An 18,643-nucleotide genomic window follows, 5' to 3' on the forward strand; every position below is an offset into this window, starting at 1 on the left:
GTAAACCTTTACACTCCCACTACAACATCTTTACCAGTTTATGAGGATTGATTTTTTTGTTTGTTTGTTTGTTGTCTTCTTAAAAATGGTGCAAAGTAGAAGAAATTTCTGTTTATTCCGAAGGATTCGAAGATGAAGACTATATATACCACATGAATGACCAGAAGAAAAAAAAATATCACAGAAAGAGGGACAAGAGGCAGAGATCAAAAGAGAGGGAGAGAGAGAGAGAGAGAGAGATAGAGAGAGAGAGAGAGAGAGAGAGAGAGAGAGGAAGAGAAATGTAACGAGAAAAAGACAGACAGAGGCAGACAGTGAGAGTGGAAACACAGAGAATAAATAAATAGATTTTGGGAGGGTCGGTTAAAAAGCGCAGGGGCTAGGACAGCACAAAGCTTAAACAGTGTGTTGTAAAGGCCACGCACACGGACACACGCACACACACACACACACACACAAACCAGTCATGCTGTCTGAGCTAGCCTCATATCACCACAGCTGCCCAGGTTTTTGGGAGAAGTCCATATCTGACGGTGACATTCATTTTCACCTCAGTATGTGCGTGTGTGAGAGAGAGAGAGAGAGAGAGAGAGAGAGGGAGAGAGGGAAAAAAGAGAGAGAGTAGGGGAAAGAATCATCAACCATAATTAGATTCCTTTGAGGGTGTGTGCGATAGTGTACGGATCTTTAATTAAAACATGTGATGGATAGGACCCGACACGTGTGATAACGGCCTGCCTACTGCAGAGAGTAATCAGTCCCCAAGGCAATCACAATTACCACAATTAATTACCTAAGGAAAAGAAAAACACACATGCATACAGACAGACAACAGTCTACAACATGAAGAGCCCCTGACAAAGACTAACAATCAACCATGAGACAGCTCAGCTTGAGTATCAGAGTCGTTTTTGAGTCTGTGGAGCTGGCATGGGTTTTTATGATATTTAAGATGCAATTTTTGATCTTTCGCCGCAGAATGTGCGTAGGACTTCGATCATATGTTTATATCTGGCAAAATTACCATGCATGGTTGCCAGTAGCAACCGCTTCCGCCAGCCACCCTTAAAAACAGAGAGAGACTCTGTGAGGAACGTCGGGATTTTAACACAAAACAAACTGGCAAGAACCTGGCCTTCAAATCCCACTTTAGAGCAGACGACAGTCGAAACGGCAGGGGAAAAAAAAAAGGAAGAAACAAACATACACCTGTCCTCACTACAGAGAAAGCAAAAGTTTTGCCGTAACAGATTAAACAGATCATAAACATTCCCTGCTTCAAATAAGCCCTAGTTCTCTCTTGGCAGAATGATATTTAGTCTTGGTTCAGGTTAAGTTGCAATTTATTTTCCCTGAACCATTTGTCAAGGGAGATCTGCATTTTGCTTCAGAAAAATAGTATAGGAGACTTTACTGTCCAGTTACATCTTGAAATCATTTAGAAAAAAGCTGCTATTTTTTGCCACATTGCAACAGGCTAAGAGGGACAGAGTCATGACCTCAAAACGTTCTGCAGCTCTGGCACCAGCGTCGAGACTAAAAACCCTGCCAGCCCCTGACAGACCTTAAACATCACCAGCCCTGGATTCCTCGGTCTCTAAACCTTTCTCTGGTTTACAAACGTCCTTTTCATTTATGTCAAAGATTGAAGCAAACACCTTTGCGGTCGACAGGCACCTATGCTGAGGTGAACTGGAGAATGTAAGATGGGGAGAGCAGCCAAGACAATCACTCCTTCCCCCAGACAGACGCAATGGATATCCGTAGAGCTAAAGGATCATTTACTCCATGCCATGCAGAGTCACAAGTTTAGAAAAAAAAAAAAAGGAACCATTCATTAGCACGGCATCCTGAATTTCACTCCCTGATCACAGCAGACTTGGATGGTGTTTGCCAACTAACAATAGCTGCAGGGATAGACTCTTCTTCTTTGACAAAGACAAAGAGAGGTAGAAAAACAGGAGACAGAGAGGGAGAGGGGAGGAAACGAGAAAAATAAAGAGGGAAGAATTTGGACCTCTCCATGCTCTCCTCAAACCTTCTCCAGCCAGGAGCATATTCTTCCCCTAGGCCCACACCCCCGGCCTCTCAGGGGAATAGCCGGATCAGGTGACCAAAAACCCGGAAAGCCCACATCGATATGCCTGGGCCCCAATCACTGGGACCGGAATATCGTGACAAACTGTCGGAACATGTTTGCTTATCACTCTCTGCGTGTCATGAGTGGCACATTCCGGCGTTCTTCATGACTGGGACACTAATTAGATGTGAAGTCCAAATGGAGCTTGTGTAAAATAGAGCCTTGCTTTCCCTCAGAGGAAAGGCAGTGCTAACCAAATTCTGTGGTACAGGAAGAAGCCCAAGCATGGACGGCACTTTTGCGGCCTCGGTGTTTTCGGACAAGTAACGCTCGACTACATCCGAACAAAAAAAAACCCCTGTGATTCTACCAGAAAAGAAAACAAACCGCGAGATGTGTCTCATCCTCTCATCAAAGCAGAAACTAAACCTCCACATTGCTCCCAAATCTCCTCAACATCCTTCCCTCTCCTCCTTCACAGAGTGACTCAGATGGACTAGGATGTAAATTAAGGTCAGGATCGTATTTGATTCGAAGAGGCGAAACCTTTCCATACAATATTATTTTTTTCATATCATCTTCTTGAGAAATTATAAGCGTTGCGTGGCAAATACGAAGTGGCAGATTAGTAATAAGACCGTGAATGATTTTGCTGAAAAACAGTACTTTAAAAACAATGAATTTCCATTGGTTTTTACGTCTGTGTTTACACACGAATATGTTGAACTCATACCCTGGTACGCAGATGTGAGAGACACCCCGTTTTACGTTTCATAGTAAACAATACTACGCAGTACAGCCTTTACAAAAACACTAAAATATTATAAATAAAGCACGGCAGGTTTTTCATTACATTAATATGATAAATAAATTACGCAGGGCAATTCCATTTTATCTTAATTCACATAGAGGCACTTTTACCGCCTATGCTATGAGAAATGCCTGTACCTTCAGAAAAAGGGGAAAGGAACAGCCAGGAAATAAAACTTCTCTGAACAATATACAAAAAAAATCTATTTATGCCTGCATGTGAAAGAGTAGGAGAGAAGCATTGGCAGCCAGAGAGAAAGAGAGAGAGAGAAAAAAAGTGCTTTTCTCTTTGCCAAGTTTGTGTCATCACCATCCTTCAGTGTCTGAAAGGAGCATGGTCATATTTTCAGAATGCCTACAGAGAGAGGCCCTCTGGTCTGTCCACTCAGCTTCTCTGCTTGAGTCTTTGTCTACGATTTCTTCCCATGAGAATAGCACCACGTCAATAATAGAATACCTTCTCTTGCTGCTGAATGGCACTTAATGTGAGTGGTTCTGTTCTCTTCTCTTCTCTGGGTACATTGTCCAGTGCAGATTTTTTGTAATTCAAAAGCAAGCTAAATCAAGTGTACAGAGTTTGAGTTTAAGGAATGATTCGCATATTATGATTTATTAATGTTGAATACGGTGTTGAGATGGCATAATTTTTTGTTATGTAGGCTCTCAATGGTATTATAAGCCCTGTATGAAACATCATGAGCTGTTGCAAAGAACCTCAACAATGTAACAGCCAGAAACAGCTGTTGCTTCATGGGTACTCATGTAGGTTTCCTGCAAGAGAACATTTTCCAACTGGCATGCTCACAGAGAGAGAGAGAGAGGAATTTCATCAGTTGTTGGTTAAACTGTTAATTCAATCTAAAACAGGCAGAGGCGTCTGTGCACTCCGGGTCAGGTTGCCGTAGAAACTAAAATAAGTCTGTGCTGGTGGAAAGAAAAGGGAGTTTTCAGGCTGTATGGAGATCCTCCCTTTCTCAGATCAAGATCATTAGCATATTATATAGAGATGTCACATGAGATGTATTTTTCATAATGTTTTCTTTTACACTGGTGAGACAAAAGCTTATTTGAAAATGTTTATTATGTACATGAAACAGTAAGATGGAAAAACACTGCAGTACTATTGCAAATGGTAGTATTACAAATCAATTAGAGTGAAGGGAAAAGACTGAATTAATTACTTCCATTATGTATTCAAATGAAAAGAATCTGTCTGACCTCAAATCACCCAAAGCAAATTGAGTTCTGTCACCACACAAGAACAGGATATCCCCACAATTCCCTTTGTCAAAGTATGAATTCTGCAGTTAAGAGTTCTCTCCCTTCTTCCGTTCAGTGAAAAATTATGAACAAATAAACAAAACTATGCTTCCATGACAATTCAAAGCAGCATATTTATGCATCTCTGTTCACTTATATGTCCCATATGGGCTAGCAGGCAGCTAAACAGACAAAATATCAGACTGAGTGCGTAATTGAATTGAGGACAAACAAAGGATGAGTGTGATGTCACCCAGCTCACAAGCCAAAACAAAAAGTCAGGGCTTCTTCTCGGTCAGGCTCTTTACAAGCCCAACAAACCCGCTCAGGCCACCGTGAAATTTACACGGTCATGGGTGTGTGTGTGTGTGTGTGTGTGTGCTCTCCTCAAATAACAGCCATTAGAAAACTACTACTAAATACTATCCTTAACTGTGATTTCGTTACAAAAAAAATGACTCAGCTATTAGCAATTTCTATTCAGCTTTCTGTCTCCCTTGCTTATTTATTTACTGAGGAGTACCACTATTTTAGCAGTCTGTAGGTCAAATACCGACGGATAGCTAAATAATACCAATGATTAGTTTAGTTAGAGAGTTATTCTAGAAGAGAGACAAGGTTTGCATACTCCAGTCTCTCTTCTCCTTTTGAGTAATATCTTTTGTTGAGATAGCATCTATCAATGCACAGATTAAGCCGTTCTTAGATGTGTATGAATCAATCTCCCACTAATGGAAAAATCAATGGAAGAACTGCCCTTCCTTATGCTGTATTGACAAAAAAAGTGAGAAACACCAAATCGGCACATTTGGACGGCCCTATTTTTTTTTTCTTTTTTTTAATGACAATAAATGAAACTAGTAGCTGTGGAAATCATTTCATTTCGTTATGACACTCTGTTTCATGGGTGGAAGGCCCTTGCTTGAGGGCTCCTATTATATACAGAGGGAAAAATCATTGATGAAAATGGTAATTGCAGTTTCACGACGGTCTAAATGCTTTTTCAATGGTCACTTTTAATGGCCTACTACGGTGTCTAGAGGGGAAAATCTGAAATAATTCAAATAATTAAATCTATATTCAATGTTTTTTTTGTTTTTTTTAACCAACCAAGAGAGATAGAGAGAAAGGGAGAGAGGAGAGCAGAGAGAGAGAGAGAGAGAGAGAGAGAGAAAAGAGAGTGAGGGGAGTTGGAGAAAGAGTGTTGCTTGAAGGTATGAGTCAGTTGCATCATTAGTTATGATGGAGGGAACACAGTTCCCTGATTGATGAGCGCGTCGTTTGCCCGGTCTACTGTGGATTGCTCACAGTAATGAGAGTCAGTCTGTGAGCTGAGCACTGTTTACAAGGCATGGGTGTCTGAGGCATGGGGAAAGTACCTAATGAAATACAGTACCCCCCACACACTGAAAATAATAGTTAACAACTGTACGCCGTTGAAAAACAAAGGGACAGAATCCTTTTATCCAAGAGAAGAAACTGTGCATTTCTTGGAAATAGCAAATATGACAACTGGAAGCCACATAAGACATGGAAAAGCTTCACAACACTGTCTTTCCCTTTAAAAATATGGGTTTATTATTGACCATACCAGGTGTGTGAACCAACTGAATTATCTTCCAAAGCAGCACCCAGTGGGAGATGAACAGGTAACTGCCAAAATAAAGGAAGCACCAGTATAAAGTATCTCAGTAAGTTTTCTCATAGGTTGCCAGAACAGCTTCAGCGTACCTTGGTGTTGATTCTACAAGTGACTCAAACTCTCAAATATGGGATACCATTCCTCCACAAGAAATCATGCCAATTGATGCTTTGTTTGCAGTTGAAAACATTGTCTCTGGCTCTATAATCACTCTAAAATCTACCATGACTGTTCAACTGAGTTAAGGGCACACTCATTCAACCGTTATGTGACCACTTGTTCCCCTTGATTGAAACGTTAACATTTTGAAAAAGACCACTCCAATCAGGACAGAGATGCTTCATCGCAGGACAGACGTGATCTCTCAGAAAGGCTTTGTAGGTTTTCACCTAGCCCTCATAGAGGTAGAGCAGACCTAAACTGTGCCAAAAATCTGCAACCCACACCAGGACAAAATCATGAGCACCCTTCACCGTGTGAAACATGTACTGGAGGCAATAGGTTTCTTTTTGGAAGGGACCACACATGCACTTGTGAGAGTGTGTGTGTGGTGGGGGGGGGGGGGGGGGGGGGGGGCAGAATGACTCATCTGGCCATGTGGCGTTTTTTTATTGCTCAGTAGAGCACGGTTTGTGATCCCCACAACACCCAGGCATGCATTTTTAGGTGTAATGAGGTGTTTATGCACTGAGCTCTGAAGATGGTATACCTCTCTGCGAAGCTCTTCATCTCTTTATGAACTTTTCTTGAAGCGCTCTGTTCACACGCCTGATTAACATTGCCTTGCATGTCAAACCAACGCATACACATTCATGTTGAGTTGACCCTAATTTTTGACATATTTCCCTCAGATTTCCATGCCAACATGAAATTAGCGCCTGTCTCCTGTGAAACATCAGCAACTGCTGCAGTCTTCATCACTAAAGCTCACTGCCAAAACCTCCCGACCAATCTACCCTCTTTCGAAGTGGCTAACGTCTCTCACTGTAGCCATGGTAGCCAAGGTAAAGACACTCCTCGCAATTTTACGCAATTTTATCTGAAATGTAATGGGATGTTAGCTGCTGAATTAATTCAGGAACCACACCTAGCGTGGAGGCATTCACTTAAAATGTATTTTTGTATCCCACATTTACCCTAAGTGTTTCTTTTATTTTGGCACCTACCTGTACAACCACATTACGAAATCTCATAAATCAACACTTGCAGGAGCCAGACAGCCGACATGCTGCGCCCAAAAAAAAAAAAAAAAAAAGATCTCCCCTCAATATGCGCCTCTCTAAATTTCTCTCTCTCTACTCCCCCTCTCACTTTCTTCAGGAAAACATTCTCTCTCTCTCTCTGTCTCCCCCTTTCTTCTTCTCCCTCTGTATTAGGTATTTTCCCTTGAGCAAAGCTAACATTCTCCAGCATGTGTGTCCTCCTACCACTGCTTCTAACCACAAACCTGAACACCTGCTTGGCAAAGGGAGCACTGTTGACATACGATACGTCGAGCGGTGAGATAGCTGTTGGGGCAAATACACAGTACAGGGAAAATCAGAGTATCCATCACGTAGATAGTTAAAAGAAATGGCCCGCTAAGCCGCCTGAGGGTTCTGTAGGTACAGTTTGCACCATCAGACTAGAGAAAGAGAAGAGAGTGATGTGGTCATAAGAGAATCAAATCTAACAGCATAGTATTTCAATGTTCTGAATGTGTTCAAACGATCTATTAAATAATGAAACGGCATGAAAATTCATTCATTATGTTGTTACGGTCTTATTATTCATTTTAAAAGATTCTTCACAAAAAAAAAAAAAAAAAAGGTTCAATCAAAGCAATTTATTCTCCACTGCTCTGAGAGAATGTCATCCATCCTATCAATTATTTTAATCTGTCAAGTGTTTCTTCCTCTCAGAATTCTTCACCAGGAAGAGGAAGGGTTTTTTTTTTGTTTTGTTTTTTTCCCCCTCACCAAGAACACCCACCACCGAACACAGAGCACACACAAACAGGCTGTGTTTGCAGCAGTTCCATCACAAGGCCTCGCAACAGGGGGTGTTTTGTCACGCCATGACCTCCTCTGGCCGGAGCACAATAAATTTGCCTGACTTTGTTCCTCGCAGCTTGTGAAGTTGTCTCCCTCTCTCTCTCTCTCCCTCTCTCTCTCTCTCTCTCTCTCCCTCTCTCTCTCTCTTTCTCCCTCTCTCTCTCTCTCTCATGGACAGGAAGATCAATACATGAGTCTGTCTGCTTGTCCTCTCATTGCGTGTGAGGCCTATCCTGACCACCTAAAAGGGCTGTTTTATCATTTGGTGGAGTCTGAGTAGACCCACAGGGTTGCCGGGGGATGTGGAGACTAACACCAGATGGCTGAGAGAAAGGCTGACAAATGCTGGAGAGCCGGTCAGCTTGTACATGTGGCACAAGAATGAAAATGTAAACTGCCAAAAAAACTCCCGCACAACATTTGCGAGAACCTCGGGATATCTCTGTTTCAAATAAGCGGTCTCTTCTGTCCACAAAGAGATTAATCTTGCTATTGCGCCTTTTAAGAATCGAGTTCTTTATTTCAGAAAGAATGTTTTTGTTTTTCGGTTTAGTGAGCCACCGGTGCTTCTGGTTGTTAACATACACATGTTACAAGGGTGTAGGCTACAAAAAAAAAAAAAAAAAAAAAAAGGAGCAAAACACAATGGAGACATTCATTGTCTCATTTAACTGGTTAAGTATCGTGGCTTAACTCTTCTTCAGTATAAATATTCCCATAGAGAGGTCCCTGTTCTGGGACTCTTCATTTAACGACCCATTGAGAATCTGTTAAATACCTCTGTGCTGCTTTGGCGAGCTCTGGAGTGGCCATTAAAGCACATGGTGTCTCTGGATTAAGACACGTGGCGGATGTGATCCAGTTGTGGCTTGGAAAACCAGTATGAATAAAAAGCAGAGCTGTGTTTCTGAGGCATACCAATGCACTGGCACCGCCAAGCCATGGCACGCCAATAGACTCACCGCAGTCAAGAGTACAAGACAACAACTGGGAATGCCAGCAGCTTAGCGTCTTCTCCAAAGCCTTTGCCTTTAAAGCGTGACAGGCCTTTCCAAACACCACAGTCCTCAGACAAACCTAAAGGATGCAACATATCATATTACAAGGATTTGCTGCTTATGGCATTCTGTGCACCACAGCCGACAATACGGGGTATTCTCATGCCCCCTGACATAAGGGCCTTTGCTTATCACGATGCTGACACTGGGGATAGGATTCTGATTACCACATCCCTTTTGGAAGCCATACACAATTCATCAACCTGAGAGGCATGATAGCACATCAGTTCAAGAGAGACCAACAGCACTCTGGAAGAATATGACCCAGGGAGTGTTTGAACGAAAGCTAGCGAAAGATAAGTTTTCTTCATTTTATCTTTGAAATGAACATACAAGATGACGGAATATTTTAACTGTGCTTTTCCAATAACTGTAATGTATGTCGTCTTTGATAAAAACAGGGAGAGGTAACATATGACAGAGAAGACTTGAATATACAAAAACTGCCTTTTTTCTATGCTTTTTTACACTCCAAAAGACTGAATTTATCAACAGATTGTTTTAAACATACTTCACATTCCCCTAAGGCACTGAGAATGTAATACCGTTTTTTTTTTTTTTTTTTTTTTTTCAAGATTTGCCTCAGCAAGACGTCTGCTTCATTCATGGCACAAAACACACAGAGACATGTGTGACTGCACATGTGTCCTCATTAATTAAAGAGATGTGAGGGAATGAACCAGAATGTAGCTCAGTGTGATCTCATTAAACACAATCACACCAGACCTGTGATAAAACACACACACACACACACACACACCCATACAGCCTTCACATACACTATTAGGTGCCCATTAGGGGTCCACCAGTCATAATTGAATGTACATATGTTGACACTCTCAATTTCAATGTCTTATGAGGGAGCATACAGATGATTCTTGATGGCTGGTACATGAGTTCACCCTGACTTGACCTCTTCCCTGCGGTGCAATAAGTCTTAAAGGAGCACGAATGCAAAACACAAAACGATGACAACACAGCACAAACGCCTTCTAAAAGAATATTAGTTTCCTCATTTCTAACCTGCCCTGGTGTTGTGTATGTATTTGTAACAGCAACTGATAGCACGCAATTTGGAAAAACAAACAAGACAGAGAGAAAAAGTTCAAGTCGGTCAAGGTCTGGTAATAAGCTATGAGGAGTAGATCTGATTACCTTACACTGATGGAGGAAGCACACTGGGAGAGAATGCACTGTATGGACTGAATGGGAGTTATCACAGTTGACTGTTTTGGTTGACTTGAGCATAAAGGAGCTGTTTTGTTTCTTCACTCTTCATTACAGAGGTAACTAGGAGCAGCAGTCCTGATGCTAAGATAATGTCTCAAATTGCGAAAATAGGCATGGGTAACTGTAACATTGTTTAAAAAAGAAAAATAAAGTCAGCTACACAACTGGTTATGAAGTAACAGCTGCAAAGTTACAGACATAATAAAAGATGATTTCTAAAAAAAAAAAAAAAAACAGCAGAGCTTTAACAAACAAATAAACCAATAATTCTTTCCATTTAGCTAAGACTTTAAACGAAGGATTTTCGTTAATTAGTAGCTGGGTTGAAAATGAGAGAGAGAAATTAAACACAGCAATAAAACAAAATCGCACTCATTTACTTTGCATCCTGAGAGTCAATGATAATTTAAAAGATACAAAAATATCTCCAGCGGTGCCGTTGCGTGAGATGGGGGAGGCGGGTTATGCTGTAAACAAGCCTAAAAGAAACCCAAAACAGCCACTTCACTGTTTTTTAAATGCTTTGTCTTCCACATGGTGTCAATTTGCATTTTTCCAAAAAAGTTCATTTGCGCATTTTCAGTTTTATAGCCGCCGAATCACAGAAACCACATGACCATCCGGGTGAGCGATTAAGTTTTACAGCCATTTGATTTAACAATTCACGTCTCCATCAACAAGCAAAATCCAGAGAAACTCACTCATTATTTAAGTGCTGAAATTATCTCGCATAACAGTTGTACGACAATGGTAAACATTAGGTTGACACAAAGCACCAAAAACATTCCCTCATATTAGTCTGTTTCCAGGATCGTTTATAGACCAAGGAAAATCAGACACACATAAGACATACAAAAAACAACAACAACAAAAAAAGTTTTACTTGAATTCATTCAGTAACAGAAAAAAATATATGGTTGAAAATATTCGAAGCTCATGAGTTTACATTTGCAGCTGACAAGGCCTAAGGGAATTCCATCAGCCACGGAGTAAAGTTTCTATGTCCCTGTCCTCAGCCCTCATTTAATTTACAAAAGAGGAATAAAAGTCTCTCTCTCTCTCTCTCTCTCTCTCTCTCTCTCTCAGCCATGCCAATAAATCACTGAGAATCCAAGCCAGATTTTTGCATTTAACAAACTAATCAGTTAACCTCAACATTAAAACTCTGGTGACACGGTCTGTTACGACCAAATATATATCTGGAATTTTCACCTAACTGAGAGTGCAAAATGGCAGACTCCACTGATATAAGAAGAGTCTGTCCAAATACCTATTTAAGCCCAAGAAAGCACCCCAGTCTGTTCTTCCTAACTGGCTTAAAATGGTTTCCTGCTTTTTGAGTGCACACTCAACTAATGAGAGGCAGTAAAAAAAATTCCATATGATCTGATGAGGGAGCAGCGACATAAATCAGTTACAATAAGACCTGAAATTGTAGGGCTGCCCAGAATTGTGGCCAGGTCTAAGAGCCCTGTGCAAATTCACTACACATCTTCCTCAATTTTAATGTGTTAAGGATCTACTGACCATAGTCTTCAGTGTCATGCGATTGGTAATGACCCATGAGAGAAAGAAAAACAGCATGGTCGTGTTTTCTTTATCGCTAGAAAGGAGCTCTGCTTGAACATTAGCCAGAGGGAGGCCATTTTCCTTTGTCAAATGAGATCCTTTGAAGTTTTTCTTTCTTTTTTTTTTCTTTTTTTAAAGTACACTTCCTGATTAGCAACATGCACACATGAAAAGCTTATATTATTAGCAAAGGCGAATAAGTTTGCAAAGTTAATGTAATCTATTTTCACAAACATGTGTCTGGAATTCAATGAATAAAAAAACCCCAACAAAATAAATAATTAAAATATGCATAAAGGGACCCCAACAAACTCTACTGGCTGTCCTTGTATCTAAGCTGGCAGAAGCGAGTTTCTTTTCATTCATTTTTACTACATCTTATTTTTATTTATTGGCGAACAAGCTATAAAAATTCACAAGGTTTGAAAATGCTCGCCTTTTTATACCGATTCATACCTAAGATTGTCATTAAGGTTACATCATACATCAACAAACATGTTTCATATGAATTTAATAGGACTGGCAGTGCCGACAGGCAGAACTCACAGCAGTTAAAGAAATTAGTGCTGCCTCTGGCGACACGAGACGGGGAAAAATAAGAAACCTCCAACATGTGGGTGACACATCAAACGGCATCTCCTCTGACCAAAAACGGACCATTATAAAGCCTGTCACACGTACGGGGATTTATGGTTGCAACACAATCCATGTTAAAAGTAAGAAGTTGAAGGGGAATGTATTATGTTGCAAAACGGGGGATATGCTTATGGTAGACTGTGGTGACGGCATCTGTGACACATTCATTTTCATGGAACGTCATAAAAATGGCTTTAGATCTCTGTTCCTGAAAATGTGTAATGATGTATATCTGTGCTTAATAATATTTTGAAAGGGACGGAACAACTTGATAACATCGCGCACAAAAAGGGGTGGGGGGAGTGGGGGTGAAGGGGGGGGGGCGGTCCCTGCCCATTGTGTAGCTGCTTGATTAGTTAAAATTTAAAAAAATAAAAAGAAGGAAAACTCTACACAAGTACAGTGGATTGTTTATATGTGAGAAGCTGTGCTACAGGCTTTCTAACAACAATAATGATGTAACAGTTACTCCGACTGAGAAAACTAATTTGATAAAATTCGTTTTTTTCTTTCGAGCGTCATTCAGGTACCTCAGACCACCACTTCGCTGTACACATAATACCAATAATGTCAACCCCACAAAATGAAATTCCTCTCTTTTCAAAGTGCCTATCTGGGCAAACTGGAAGCAACAAAAGGAACAGCATTCATTACATTTCTGACATACTTACTTGTGGTGTATTGTAGATGGAAAGCACAAAGAGGAGGGAGGGGACAAGAGGGGGAGAGAAACCCCCAGCTATGGGGACAAAGAAACAGGGACGACTCTACCCCTGCACAGGGCGGTGAATGGAAAAGGAGAGGACAAAGACAACTGTGGCGCTCCGTTGGCTGCGGAGAAGGAGTACGAGGGTAAGGCGGAGAGAGGGAGGAGAGAGAGTGTTTCCCTGCCCACGCACAAGAGATGCAGAGATAGGAGAGCGGCAGCGAAATCATGTGTGGTCCATTACCAGGCTAACTAGCAGGGCCACCACGCCCCCCTGTAAGAGAGCACGGGAGCCCTCTCCATCCTCCAATGGGACGTGTTAGTGCGAAAGGCCCTCGGAAACGACAGACCAATCCATTCATTATCAGTGAGAGGCCCACTGTGTTAGCCAAGACTGTTGAGTTCTTAGACTCCTTGAAAACAGAACAATAGCGCTGACAGGTGCTAGGTAGGCAGAGAGAAAGAGAGAAAAAGTGAGAAAAAGGTCAGGACGGGGGCCCCGTCCGGGGGTCGAGGGCACCGAGAATTGCTCAACAGCTTCTTTACTTTTTTTTTTTTTTTACTTTTTTTTTTTTTTCCCCTCTGGCGGTAGGAGGCCACAATGTGCATGTTGTTTAACTTACTTTTTTTTTTTTTTTTACAACGAAGAGCAAACAATAGAATGAAGAAATTTGCAGACACAAAGCACCACATGAACAGAGTTATAGCTCTCTCACTGAGCCTTCTACAAAATCTCAGATCTCTGGTTTTATGGTTATATTAAGCAGACTTCTGCTGACAGAGTGGTGGTTTTGTACCAAAGACCAATCCAATGAGTCACTAAAAAAAAAAAAAAAAAAAAAAAAAAAAAAATCAAAGAATACGGAGTTGTCTTTTAAGAGTTACTACTTCCACCACTCAGTGGAGAACCAAATCAGCGCTTATTGGCTTCAGTTTATTGTATCCTCTCCTCTTCTTGAGATTTTTTTTTATTTGTACCGACATTCTTCCATACCTAATACGTACTCAAAACAGAGGAAGGACAGAGTGGTGGTTTTGTACCAAAGGCCAATCCAATGAGTCACTTAAAAAAAAAAAAAAAAATCAAAGAATACAGAGTTGTCTTTCAAGAGTTACTACTTCCACTGCTCAGCGGAGAACCAAATCAGCGCTCATTGGCTTCAGTTTATTGTATCTTCTCCTCTTCTTGAGATTTTTTTTCATTTGTACCGACATTCTTCCATACCTAATACGTACTCAAAACAGGGGAAGGAAACAGTAAGATCGCATTCTCCCCAGATACAAAAAAAACCCCATATAAATAAAAGTTGCCGACATCTTCAAAGGTAGCTAGCCTTAAGTGCGTCAGCTAGTTCCTGTCAGCATCCAGGTCATTAGTAGAAAGACGTTCTAGGGCACAGGTCAGGAAATGCTCCTTAAAAAGAATTAAGGTCATGGTTCATTCCCAGCAGGAGGTGAGCGATCAGGCAGGAAGAAGACGAGCGTGCCAGCAGTTAAAGTCACACAGAGTGTGCCAGGTTTTACACAACAGGCTTTACAGATCTGATCTGAGCCGATACACTAACTACAGCCGATGAGGGAGTCAGGATCTACACACACACGCACGCACTTCTCACTGAACCACTGCAGTAGCCTTACATACAAACTGTTACATCATACACGCGTAAACAATTTACAATCACGGTTCTGATCATCTGGCAGATGCTCTTGTCCTCATACCTCTGGGTTTTTTTTGGGTTTTTTTTGCAATTATATTTGATTAACGATAAAAGCAACTTGGGTAACAGATTTTGCGTGTGTGTGTGTGTGTGTGTGTGTGTGTGTGTGTGTGTGTATGTGTTAGGTATAGAATGTCAAAACACGCTCCTAAATGCAAACTTTTTGCCTATTGCCAAAAAAGTTTACAATCTCATGATCCTGATATTGCCCCTCTGATGGAAAGACTCACCCACTGAGTGAAAGATTGAGTTTCCAAGTACAAGGAATATTACTGTTGCAAAGAAATCCAACGGTTGTACCATCCAAAGATAAAATTGTCTAAATATTATATTACCTAACCCTACAGCTGGGAGTGAAAAATAAGTGGCAAAGTTAACTATAATGAAACATTCTGGAGCATGACCTAGTCCTATTTGAGTGCCTTAGGGGGAACAGGAAGAGTTCTTAAAGCAGGTTTAATCTGTCTCCCCCACATTTGAAAACTTCTGCAGGAATCTTGTTAAATGGAAGAAACAGATAACTGACATCAACAAAAACGAGATCAAAAAGAATTTCAGCGCAACCTTATTCAGGGAGGATAGGAATAGTTATTGAAGAATGCGTTCATTTCAGCACTTGCAAAAGTAACATTTTTAATTATCTGCAACTTCACAGACACATCTTTGTGAAGAATTCTACAGACAATATGTACTATCACATTGTAACACTGTAGTTTTATTAACAAAGGGCTTAGCACATACTTTGAGACTGACAAACCTTTGTAAGCAAAATGTAAGAAGTCAGTCTCCTGAGATAACATAAATGTACTACAAAATCCACTGCCTATTTTGATGTTTTGGATAAGAAATTACTCGTTGCCTGCGTCAGTATTAAGGAAACCCCCGCAAAACAAACTTTTCACTAAGGCAGATTATTCTTCCTGGATTCTAATCCCTTAATGACAGGACAAGAAGAGCATTTCTAGGTCAAACTGGGGAGGGGGGGGGGGGATGACTGAAGCTCTGACTAGACAAGAGATCAAGTCGTTTCTGCCTTACAGACCCCTCCCCCAACAAACAGAATCCCACTGTCAGGCTATCGTGGAAAAAAAAAAATGCACGAAAGGAACACATGGAATGGCACATTGACCCATAAAGCACAGATGCACAGAAATGATTTAACAGCTCTACAAAGAAAGGTTCCAGCGGAGAAACACTGTATCACAGGGAACGGCCTTTTACACGTCCATAATCTATTTATCACTGCAGTCTGGGACAATGAAACGGACTGGCCAGACTGGCTAGTCATTTTGATGGGTCTTCCCACCACTGAGCATGACTCTCTAAACCAGACATGTTAAAACACAAAAAGGTGCAATGCCAGATTAAAGTAACCATGAAAAAGAAGAAGAAAAAAGAAAAACACAGCTTTTATCCAATTCATTATTATTTTGCTGAACTGTGTCCACGACTGCTCTATTTTCATTTTTTTTTCTTTCTTTCTCTCTTTTTTCTGCCGGATATTGTTGGAGAGCGCCGCTTTTATGTGGAATCACAACTTGGCAGTCGAGACGAAGAGCCAGCTGTCCAACTCGGTCTCTCCAGCGCCAAGGAAACGTAACCTTTCGCTGCTCACTGCACAGGCACCGGGCGCTGGCTTTTTCTCTTTAATCTCCCCTAAGGCCTCATTTATTCTAGCACAACATTTATCAGCCATTTAATCCAGAACAAAACATCATATCTTGATTAGCACTAGCGGCTGCTTGTTATGAATAGCAGGAATGCGGCAGTGTTTTGTTGGGGGTGGGGTGGGGGGGGGGGGGGGGGGGGGGGGGGTTGGAGAGAGAAAAGTATCTCCTCGTAAGCAACTTCTGGGACATGATTCAGTCTGCATCAAAGTAATCTCACATAGTCTATTTTCATTTAAAATGGTCCCAATTATTTGCTTTCTGTTCTCTTATTATGCAAAGAGACCAGTGGGGGTTTAATGGTGGGTTTTCTTATACTTCTCAACACTGTGTTTTCTTGTTTCATTTCACACTGTACTGGGTTTACTTTTTAATCAAATCAGTGCCGTGAATTTCAGAGTGCAAAACTAAGAGAATGCCAAGTAAACTCAGCAAGTGCTAAGCACTACATAACAGCAAAATGGGGCGATTCAGAATTGACTAGTCACATCATTTTCATACGGGGTAGTAACGTCTAACAGCAGACCCAAAACCCTTTAATGTGGATGTGGAGACCACAACTTAAATCAAAATGACAAGAGAGGCAGACTTAAAACTGTAAGCAGCACAGGAGTGCCACCATCGCACAGGGGCCAGCACCACATCAAGGCCTGAGCCCAGAACCTCACTCCTCCTCTCAGTGAAAATTTGCCTGTCCTGTCTGCCACTGACAATAATTACCATACAAGGATAATTACTGCTTTTCAAAGAACAGATCAAAATATTCAAAGTATCATTATGGACTTATTTTAGAGTGGACCAAACCATTCAGTAAAGTATGCGCAACAAAGTACAATGGCTTTCTAAAACAACTAACAATGAAGACATTGTGCTGACCAGATTGCGATATGTTTATTCCATGACAAAACCCAATGAATGAATGAGTCAGTGAATGAATGAAATGAAATTAATTGAGATAAGGTATTTATTTCAGTCCCTAATACATAATAAATAAAGCCCCTAAAGCCCTAATGAAAAATAAAGTTAAATTGCCAGGTATTTGGTGCTTAACTTTGGAACGCTTTACTTCACCAAGCTGTTTCACAAACTGGACAGTGCTCAAAGCAGGGCTGGACAGGTCACTACTGGAAACAATTAATAGTGTTTTTTTTTTCCTTCTTCTTCTTCTTTTTCCCTTTTTTTACACACTCTCCTTCCAGCTGTGCTGTAGCCAATACAGGAATACAAAACAGATAACCCACAAAGGTAACAGAGCTGTCACGTGTAGGAAAAGAAAACGACATGAGTGAAACGTCTTAAAACTTAAAACTTATAACTTATGAACACTTTCAATTCATATTATATATACACACACACACACATACACACACACACACATATATATATATGTATGTATGTATGTATGTGTGTATATATACACACACACACACATACATACATATACACATATATGTGTGTGTGTGTGTGTGTGTGAGAGAGAGAGAGAGAGAGAGAGAGAGTCTGTCTGTCTGTCTATGTGTGTGTGCGTTTATTTCAAAGTACCAACAGTGATGCTCAAACGAAATCGAGCGTTACTGTCATTTTATGACATAGTAAGTCAATGGTGCAGCAACCTCCTCACAACAGTGCAGCTGAGAGTAAATGAATTGCAGATGGGTTAAAAACATATAAAAGACCACAGTTTGCATGTGTCTGTCTCCCAGTGTGTACAGGACCACCTGTTTAGAGCCACAGAGACAGATACTGGGAGGTCTGGAGCCAGGCTGGGAATCATGCAGTCTCATCCCATAGGAATCTATGGCAGTAAATTCTCTCTGGAATATTGCAAAAGCAGGCTCATAAAACAAGGACATAAAATACACGGTGGTGGTGGTGGTGGTGGTGTGGCTTACACCAAGTTGCAGAAAACAAACAAGAAAAGAAAAACATCCTTTAAAAAACACTGTGCGGAAACTGTGTCTCAAATTGTGTTTTAGGGGTTGAATGTAAACTTTAGTAGAATAGAAAGAATATTCCATCACGCTCTGAGTGTCCTTCAAAAAGGTGAAGTAGACGATCATCAGACTACAGCATCTGCGTGTTTTTTTTCCGAAGGTTACGTCAACAAATTCTCCCCATGTGGACTTAAAACACTTTCCAACGTATGACCTTCTTTGGCACAGGGCTGATTCTTGAACGTGAAACACTCAATGGCATTTGCTTGGTTCAGATTAGCACTATAAATGTTCTTAGAA

General features: G+C 40.9%; 1 protein-coding gene across 1 annotated transcript in view; it reads right to left on the minus strand.

Moving 5' to 3' along the window:
• tmtc2b (transmembrane O-mannosyltransferase targeting cadherins 2b) overlaps positions 1 to 18,643 on the minus strand; it is an 83,970-nt gene that overhangs the window by 44,077 nt on the left and 21,250 nt on the right. The window lies entirely within an intron of this gene.

Source organism: Chanos chanos, chromosome 13 (assembly GCF_902362185.1).
Source record: "Chanos chanos chromosome 13, fChaCha1.1, whole genome shotgun sequence".
NCBI classification, from domain to species: Eukaryota; Metazoa; Chordata; class Actinopteri; order Gonorynchiformes; family Chanidae; genus Chanos; species Chanos chanos.